The 9,512-nt window shown below is 38.2% G+C and overlaps 1 long non-coding RNA gene across 1 annotated transcript; it reads left to right on the top strand.

Annotated features, from left to right (window-relative positions):
* Positions 1 to 2,886: 2,886 nt before the first annotated feature.
* On the top strand, positions 2,887 to 8,449 carry LOC116668656. The gene is made up of 3 exons (XR_004325891.1): positions 2,887 to 3,298; positions 5,925 to 5,985; positions 8,395 to 8,449. It is a non-coding gene; the product is annotated as an uncharacterized LOC116668656 (long non-coding RNA).
* Positions 8,450 to 9,512: the final 1,063 nt, after the last annotated feature.

The following is a 9,512-nucleotide window of genomic DNA, read 5'->3' as shown; positions in this document are numbered from 1 at the left end:
TGAATCAGAGCTAATGTTGACTGAATAAACCATTATTAAAATATCTTGTGGAGTCAGAAAAACATGATCACACTGAAATACACAGTAATAACATATAAGATGGAAGTGAATAATAGTCTGTTTCTTGGTTTTGGGGAGAAGGCTAAAAATACTGATTTACTTTATAACACAGTGTATATAACTTCTAAAATAGAAGAGGAAAAAGACAGAATGAGAAAATAATCAGTTTAAAAGAAGGTGAGAAAAAGAAGAAATGAAACACAGAATAGGGACAAACACGCACAAAAAAGTGGCAATAATGAATCTAATTTAGAAATCCAGTAGTTATAACAAATGTAAATGGACCTATTTATTTAGTTATCAGGCAAAAGAGGATCAGATTGGGTTTATAAAATGTAGTTACATGCTTTTTATAGAGGGGCCCTGAAATACTTCAATCATTAAGATTGGACACAAACAGATGGGAAGAGATATGCCAGATACACATTAACTGAAAGAAAGCTAGTGTAGTTGTATTAATATCAGCCAAAATAGACTTCCGATTTAGGCAATGATTAGCTTCCTTTTCTTACTGTGAAAGGTCAGTAGAAAGCTTTGCAATAGAAAGCTTTAGCTAAATATCTTTTTCTTCATTCTTTGACTACTCCAGGCAGCATTTTTTCTTTCAAAATATCTTAACATATCGCTTTCTCTCAGAAACGACTTTAAATTTTCATTTGTCTTTTCTCTTTTTAAATTGTTATCATTTTTACCAGAAAAAAAAAAGTCTTCGATGCTAAAAAGAAGTCCTTCTACCTCCTTGATACATCGCCTAACTCCATCATCATTTGGCCTTGTAGCCTCTCAGAAGCATCTCTTCATTCCATTTCCACACATGATTGATTTTGTAAATCCATGCCTTTCCCTTAGTTTCTGCAACTTTCACTTAGATTCCGCGGGTTTCTCCCTAAATTAAATCCCCATTGTTTGGATGTACAGTGTTCACTTGTGGTCCAGCTTCCTCATTTGGCTGCAATGCGTTTTCAGGTGAAATCAATTAACTTTTGATGCGCTCCAAATGGTTTTGTGGTATTTTAAGTAACAACCATGGCTTCAATTAAAGCTTTAATTTTTCTGTCCACACCATTCACCTGAAATCCTGGTTCCTTTAAGCCAGCTGAGCTTGACCTTCCTTGTATTTCACATTAAGTCCATCTCATTTTTCTGTTGCAGCTTGGACTAATCTGAGTTCCTTACTCCATTTGTTTTTCTATGGTTCGTTGGAAGTCAAGCATGTTCAATTGTTTGGTGAGATAACAGGTTCCTCTATCTGATTGTTACACCCTGTATGACTTGAAGTTGGTGATCCCATTCTAAGCTTTTCCCCAGAGCGTGTTATGCACATAACTGACTGCTTTATTGCTGCTGCCATCACTCCCATCCAGGCTTCTGAAGCGCTGGGTAACTGTATCAACATGGTGTTTCTGAATCAGAGAATCGTGGCTCTCAGTCACCATCAGTTGCCTGGCACTGAGGCAAGGGTCAGGAAAAAATGAGATCAACCATGACAAATAATTGTACCTATAAGGGAGGCCATCTTTTCCTCCCCCTTTTCTGTAGAAAGAGCATGAGTTTGGGAGTGATGTTTGCATTTTGTCATAGACCAGTGAAGTGAGCTTGGGAAAAAAATCCTTTAACTTTTTTGAGCCTCAAGTTTTCTCTTCTGTAATATGGAGATTAATATTATCATATCAACTGTCGTACAGATTAAATGTGACAGTGCATGGAAAGATTTTTGCAAACTGTAATCTGATTAATTAAATGCAATCTGATTAAGTAAGTGATCCCAATTCTCCTTAAAACTGAAAACCCCCCCAAATTAAGACTCATCAGATAGGGCTTCCAGGGGACCAATCCTGGCTCTTTCAATTCGATGACTGTAATTAGATTGGGACTCGGGCAGCCCCCTGGTTTCTGGATCTAGTGAGAAAACTGGGGCAAACTTTTTGACTGTCTTCTGTTTGAACTACTATTCAACCTTCTGTCTAGTTGTTTGAGATATTTTAAGTTAAAATATTTATTTGTTTCTTCATAAATCACATATTAAGGTGCACTGTGAGAAATGCACTAGAAATTAAGGCGTTCTAAGTTGCTTTTTCCTATTGATTTTAGGCAAATCATTTAACCTCTCCAGACAGCAGAATATATTGTTCTAATCTCAAGTTTCTGCACTCATTCAGAAGGATATTATGAGGGTTATGATAAGCCCGACATACACCGGGCATTTACTCCGTGTTACCATCATTTTACATCAGGGACTGTCTTAGTCATTTCAGGCTACCAAAACAAAATACCATGGACTGGATGGCTTAAACAATAGAAGTTTATTTTCTGTTCTGAAGGCTTGGAAGTCTGAGATCAAGGTGCCAGATGATTCAGTTCCTGGTGAGAGTTCTTTCCTGGGGTTGCAGATGTCTGCCTCCCCACTGTGTCCTCACGTGGCTTTCCCTCACGTGCTCTCACAAAGCTACTAATTCCATCAGAAGGGACCACCCTCATGACCTAACCTAACCCTAATCGCCTCTCAAAGGCCCCATCTCCAGACATCATCTGGGGGTTACAGCTTCAACATATGAATTTGGGAGGGGATATATTCAGTCCCTAACATGGATATAACTACTTCTGTTGCTGTCACATACAGCATGTAATGTGTATACGGTCTTCCTTTGTCTGTGATTATTGGACTGAGACCAACCCAGTTATGATGAAAACCCTGCCCCTTCTATTGAGAAGAATCTGTTTTCAGTATAAGAGCAGGACTGGAGAATTTGGGGAACACATACACTAAGCAGAATCTAATTTCAATAATTGACACCTGGAAACATGAGCCAATCATGATGACCGATCAGCTGAATTTGGGACCCGTTCAGGTGAGCTCTGTGCCTCTAGAGTCTTTAAAAGACTCTAGCCTGATAAGCCCTGCTGAGGTAAGTGAATCTCTCTGCATCGCTTAGTTCAGATGGTCTCAAATGCCTAAATATCTGAGTCAGGCTGACCCATCAGCAAGTGTATAATTGTCAACTCCGAGAGAGGGCAGCCCACTGCATCTCTGATTGCTTGTCATGGCAGACACCTGGAGATGGAGAAGGCCCAGCACGCAGCAGGATGCGAGCTCCCCCACCCCTGGCCAAATCAGCGGATAAAAACCAAAAAACTGAAGCCAGAGTTCCATCAAGTCATGCTCTCGAATTGATCGCAGAGAGCAGGGAGGATCCTTGTTCTCTCACAAGATCCGAAAAGTGTCTCCAATGATCTCCAGGTATGACATAGAATATGTTCTAAAAAGGCATAAATGGCCTGATTAAGTTCAGCTTTTTGGGATGAAATCATTCTCATTTTTTTCTTTTGATTTTTTGTTTCGACACTTCTAGCCCCTGACAGTTGTATACTCTGATGGATACTTTAAATACCTGCAATAGTTCCTCAATGTTTCAATCCGCAGGTTATCTCCAGGCACTTGAAAAGATCAGAACCAAGACTGATATGTTTCCATTAAGTGTCAGGCTGGAGTTCTCAGTGGGAGAGTTGATGCAAACCAATTGAGCAGGCATTGTCAGATGCAGAATGTTTTGAGAATTTTTGTTGTGTGCTCATATGTGTTGAGACCCTTTGTGTGCAAATGTTGTGAGGCCTTAATTAATGGCTCATTTCTTTAGAGAGAATTTGCATTTACTTCTTCCAGGTACTTGGTAGTGCTCTTCTCAGTTTGACCAATTTAAAGTCAGATCGTTAATGCATAAGTAAGTCATACTGTTATTTATGACTGATTTCTAATAAATTGCCTTATAATCAGAAAATGTGGCCAATAAAAACCCTTTTGGAATTTCTTAAGGTTTTCTTTGTAGGTAAATAATTTCTTTTCAGGTAAATAATTTATTTCCACACCTGTCTGGTGGATATGGTGAAAAGTAGGGCACTGAATTATCTACATACCTATTTTTAGATCAGGTTTGTTGATTGCATTATTTGAGACATCTATACCCTTAATTACTGTTCACCTATTTTTTGAAAAAAAGTGCATTACAGTCCCTGTTATGTTTTGGGCTTGTAAAAGGTCACTTTGCATTTCTAGTTCTTGTTTTACCTTATATGTTTTACAGCTGTGTTATTTGGAGATATAAAAATTTATTAAGATTTTCTCTTCCTTGTAGGTAACTTTTATTGCTTTCTCAAATCATGGCTCAGATTCTTATTTATCTGGTATTATATTAATATAGCTGCCTTTTGCCTTTTTTTTACTTTTCTTTTGTTTTCTGTTTTGCTAAAATATCTTTGTATGTCCCATTATTTTCCACTTTTCTTTACTATTTTACTTCAGTTGAGTTTGTATTAAACGGCATACAGGTAGAATTTGTAAGTATTCTGAAGTTACTTGTTTTTCACTAAGATATTCCTTCATTTTCATTGTGATATTTATTTTGTTTTATTTTTATACTTTATCATCAATTTTGTTGTTGCTTCCTCTTGATATTGTTCTTAATTCACTACATTGAAAAAGGTTTTTTTTTTGTTTTTTTTTTTTAATTTTTACTTCCAGCTTAACCCTGGAAATTAGGAAGTTTCTGTCTCTCAGCTACTAGTTAGCTTCCTAATTTTTAAAGTCACAAAGCCATAGATATGCAGTAACAAGTAATACAGATATGTAATAATTATCTGTATTACTACTATATAATAATATATATTACACATTATAGTATAATTTATGTAATAAGTAATATTAATGCTCCCCACAGCAAGATGTTTATGAATCTGCTCTCTACACTAACCAACCTCAACCAAGAGTTTCCCATTACCCTTATACCAACTGTTGAGTCTCACTTAAATTGAAATCTTAACCTAAGTATCAGTCAGTAAATATTAGTAAGTGCTGACTTCCTGGGGAGACAGCTATTATTTCATACAGATACATGCACTTTGTCTCTTCAGCTGAGGGAATTATTATTTAACTCATATTCCAGTTCACAGCCATGTTATCATCCTTTAGACTTAATTATACGTTTTACGAGTACATTGCTCACTGCTGTTTCTTAAACTCTTCATCTTCCCCTCTCTTAAGTTCCAGGTTATCATTAAATTTCCTTCACTCAGAGTAATTCCTCCAGTAATATAGAATGTGTGTCTTCAAAAAGAGTGGGCCCCAGCATGTTTAATAATGGCTCTCTTTTGTCCTCACATTTAAATGACATTATGACTCAGTTTCTCTTGAGTCTGTAAATGACCATTACTGTTTTCTAACTTCCAGTGTTGCAAATAAGCAGTCTGATGCTGATCTAATTCTCCTCTTTATGTAAGTCTTTTTCTTTGCACTGGAAAGTTTACTAAACTTTTTTCTTCTTTTTTGGATTTAAGGAGATTCATTTGGGTGAATCTGATTCACACATCACCGACAGAAATACTTCCTGGCGTTAGTTGAACACTTTCAATCTTAAAAGACAAACGTGTTCAGCATAAGGAAGTTGTATCTATTGTTATTTGATCTGTATTTTTCTCCTGGATATTCTTTTCCTTCTTTGTGATTCCTACTATCTGTGTCTTCCGTGTCTTTTGTCTTTTCATCTGTGATTTTCATTTCTTTGAATTTTCGCTCTCTGCTGTGCACTATTTTCTCCACTTGATCTTTCAGATAACCAGTCTAATTTTCATCAGGAACTGCTCTCTGAGTTCATCTCTTACTTTAAATTTGGAAGTGTTGTGTGGGACTTTAAAAAATATTTCCAGAAATTTTTTTTTTATAATCTCTCACCTCCTTAAGAGTTCTCATGACATTTTTATTAAATTTCAAGTCTGCTTTTCCATTAATTCTACCTCAGTGGAACCTGTGTGATCTAGCTGTTTTGAGCTGTTATGTTTATTTAAGTAACTTGTTATTTTCTTGCCCTACTCAGGTCACTGAATGTGGATTTCTTCAGCAAGAAACAGTTCAAGTCCAGCTACTGGGTGTCTCAGGTAATAGAGGCTTGACAGGCAGTGGAAGACATGCCTGCTTTTTTTCTCCCTGAATGGATCAGTAGTGAATGAGTTCATAAGCTGGGATCTTAGGGCTGAGATGTGAAACCCCCAAGTCTCAAGATGCCCCCAGCACAATGCAGCAGGGCGGTCCTCTGTGCAATCTTTCTCCCCCCTCCCCCACCCCAGCTGTGCGGGCACCTGCTACCTCAGCCCGTGCAGGCAGGTGCAGTATTGCTTTGACCAGCCAGCTGGTACAAGTAGATCCACGTGGCAAGGCATACCTAAAGATATGAAGACTCTGTAGAACTTACGATAATTTACAACATTTCCATGACCTCCAAAGACTGGAAACAAATTTTGTTTTATAAGGAGTAGAGGAAACTTGGTCAGGTTGAAGGTGTTTATCTCTCTGAAGGCTCTACTACAACTAAAGAGAAAACGTTGCAAATTCATAATCAACAAAAGCAAAGAATAGCACAGGTGACATCAGGGTATAAAATGGCTTTTTTAAATGCAAATGAAAAATAGGGCCGTGGGAATCAATTTAGCAAGAGAGAGGAGGCTACTAATGGTGAGGGGGAGCCCATTCGCCTTGCAAAGTGGAAGCCTGGAGGCACAAGGCATATGGCAGGGGAGAGAGGCTCAGCAGGTGCCGAGAAGTTGGGTTGAAAGTCTCCATCTGGGAATCTGGGAACAGACACCAGGAACAGCCTGGCACCCACTCCCCAGGTGGCAGGAGGCAGATTTCTGGCCCTCTCCTGAAGATCAATCTAGAGAAAATAGTTTGAAAAATAATGATTAAATTAATTTTTGGAGAAACTTCCTGATAGTTCAGGTGATTAAACACTAGAATAGGCTTGGAAACAAACAGATGGTTGGACTAGGTTCATGCATTCATTCAGCACATTCATTCAACCCATAAATGTGGAAGGCACTGGGCACTAGATCTAATCCATATGTGTTATATCTCTAGGATTTTCTAATTTTATGAATCATTAGGGGCAGCGGGTGCTGTACCTGATGTAAACTATTAAATATCAAGATCCACGATCTTCCTGCCTTAACCATGTCTTAATAATCCACACTCACATTTTACTTTCAACAATACCATTCTGTTTATGGTTCCCGAACACTTCAAGGTGTTTTACTCCTTCAAGCCTTTGCAAAAGCTCTTTTTTCCCATTCCTCCACTTGATGACCTAGAAAATAACTGTTAAGGAAATATAGTTTATACATCTCCTCCCTGGCCCCCTGTGACAGGTAAACAGTACCACCTTTGGGTTATTTCCATGCCCATTTTATCAATGTATTTTATTTTTGTCTTTCTCTGTCTGATTTCACTCAATATGATAATCTCTACGTCATTCTTTTTTATGGCTGAGTAATATTCGATTGTTTATGTATACCACATCTTCTTTATACAGTCCTCTGTTGATGGAATGCATTCTATTTTTATTGGTTTAAACATCTATCTCTCTTAGTAGACTGAGCTTCCTGAAGGTAAGAATTGTATTCTTGTATTCTTAGTATAGTCTTGACACTCAAAAAATGTGTATTGATTAGACTGATTTTATTTCAAAATAATTGGCCTAGTGTAGACACAAACTGTGTTCAGATGGCTCCTATGTTAGCCTTTCTCTTTCTAAACTTGTTACCACTGACATAGTTCAGAGCCTGCTCATCCTTCCCGAGAACACTCATCTCTACTGTCTGCATTTTCTACTTTCTCATCATCACTTTCGTTTAAATAACCTCTTCTGCCTGCACCCCCGCCCCCATCCTCAGCCTGCATTTGACAATCCCCATCCTCCTCTCTTCCTGAAGATAATGAGGCAGAACCCACAAATAAGCCAATAGGAGACTTGATCTGCAGCTCCCATCACAGGACAGAAAGGCCAGTGGGGCCTGGCTGGGACCAGGGCACCCAAGGCAAATGGCCAGCTATTGGATCAGTTGAATTGTTAAGCACAAGAGATCTCCTAATCAAAGGAGAACCAAACCAATAGTCACAAATTTGAGGGACCCACATGTTTTTCTCTACATCAGTGTTAGACCTTACATTTCTCAACATTCTAACATGATTGCCAGTGAGAAGGGCTGTTGTGACTCACAACTAATGACTCAAAAAGAGAGGTTGGCTTTTCATAATTGGCCCAAAACACAGTCATTCTTGTGACAATTAACCAAAGAAGTCTTTTGCTTTATCTATACATTATATCATAACCTTTAGCATCCATTCTTAACAATTAATATTACATGTTTGGGTAGCTGAGGGGGAAATGGACAAAGATTGAAATTTTCAAAATCCCCAGGCCCTGCATTTGGCCCTCTTAAATTGTCTTCCAGGTAGATTGCACTCTCTGTGTCAGGCCTTCTAAAGTTTCTTTCTTTTATTTTCTTTTCAAGGCCTGCAAGATTCCAACTCAAGACATCTATACTCAGGCCAGATTCTTAGTGAAGGTAAATGGAAAACTCAGACTGCTATCGCAGTGCTTCTAATGCAGTGATGTTTTTAATCTGTCTTCATGCTATAGAAAGATGTAACATACAATTTGTAAAAGAGTCACATAAATGGAAATTTGAATTGTGCAATAATTTTGGAAAGCAACCTAATAATGCATATCGAAGTCTTTAAAATTATCATACCTTTTGCCTCCATAACTCTACTTTTAGGACTCAAATCTATGTAAATAATCTGAAACAAGAGAAACACGCTTCAATCACAGAGAGCTTCATCACAGCATTTTTTTATAACAGTAAACAACAAAACTCTAAATGTCTAAAAATAAGAGAATGGCTAAGTCAATTTTAGTTAAAAATAGCCATATAAATAGTGTAATATTCTGGAACCCACAACCAGTTATATTTCAGATGAGTCTAGTGCAACATTTATTGACTGCTTCAAATTTCTAGCACGATTCTGGCAGCTCATGAGCTAGTGGACAGACAAATATAAAGGAATATTTGAAACAGATTGTGGTTAACTGCTATAAAAGCATGGGGAAGCCTCCACTACCTCAGGAGGGGACAATGGGGGTTGAAGGGGCAGGAAGGAAAACCAGGGGTGCCCTAATTTGGTTATTTCATGTGATTCGGTAAATAGTTTATGATGGGGAAGTTTGATGTGCATAAAGAGGCTTCTAATCAACTCCTAGAAGAATGATTAAGATGGAACTTTAGGGATGAGGAGGCATTAGCAACAGAACAGGGGAAAAAGTGTTCTAGGTGCAAAGCCCAGAAGTAGAAGCGGAAATGAGGTGTTCACAGCACCGTACTTAGTCAAAATGGCTGGCGCAGGGATTGTCAGGGATCTGAGGCTGAAGAGGTAGGTCCACAGGATCTGAAGGTTCTTGAAAAGTGAACAGAGGCTGATTTCATTCTGAGGGTGACGGGAAAGCACTGCAAGTGTTTGTGAGCAGATTTAAAGAAAAAGATGAATGTGGTTTTAGTAATGTGGGGTCAAGTTCACCAAGCAGTTAGAGGCGGAGGACTGAGGGGGCCAGACTAGAGAGCTAAACTAGACA

The sequence above is a fragment of the Camelus ferus genome, chromosome 14 (assembly GCF_009834535.1).
Source record: "Camelus ferus isolate YT-003-E chromosome 14, BCGSAC_Cfer_1.0, whole genome shotgun sequence".
NCBI classification, from domain to species: Eukaryota; Metazoa; Chordata; class Mammalia; order Artiodactyla; family Camelidae; genus Camelus; species Camelus ferus.
The sequence above is the reverse complement of the archived record's forward strand: the minus strand, read 5'-3'. Positions and strand labels throughout refer to the sequence as shown.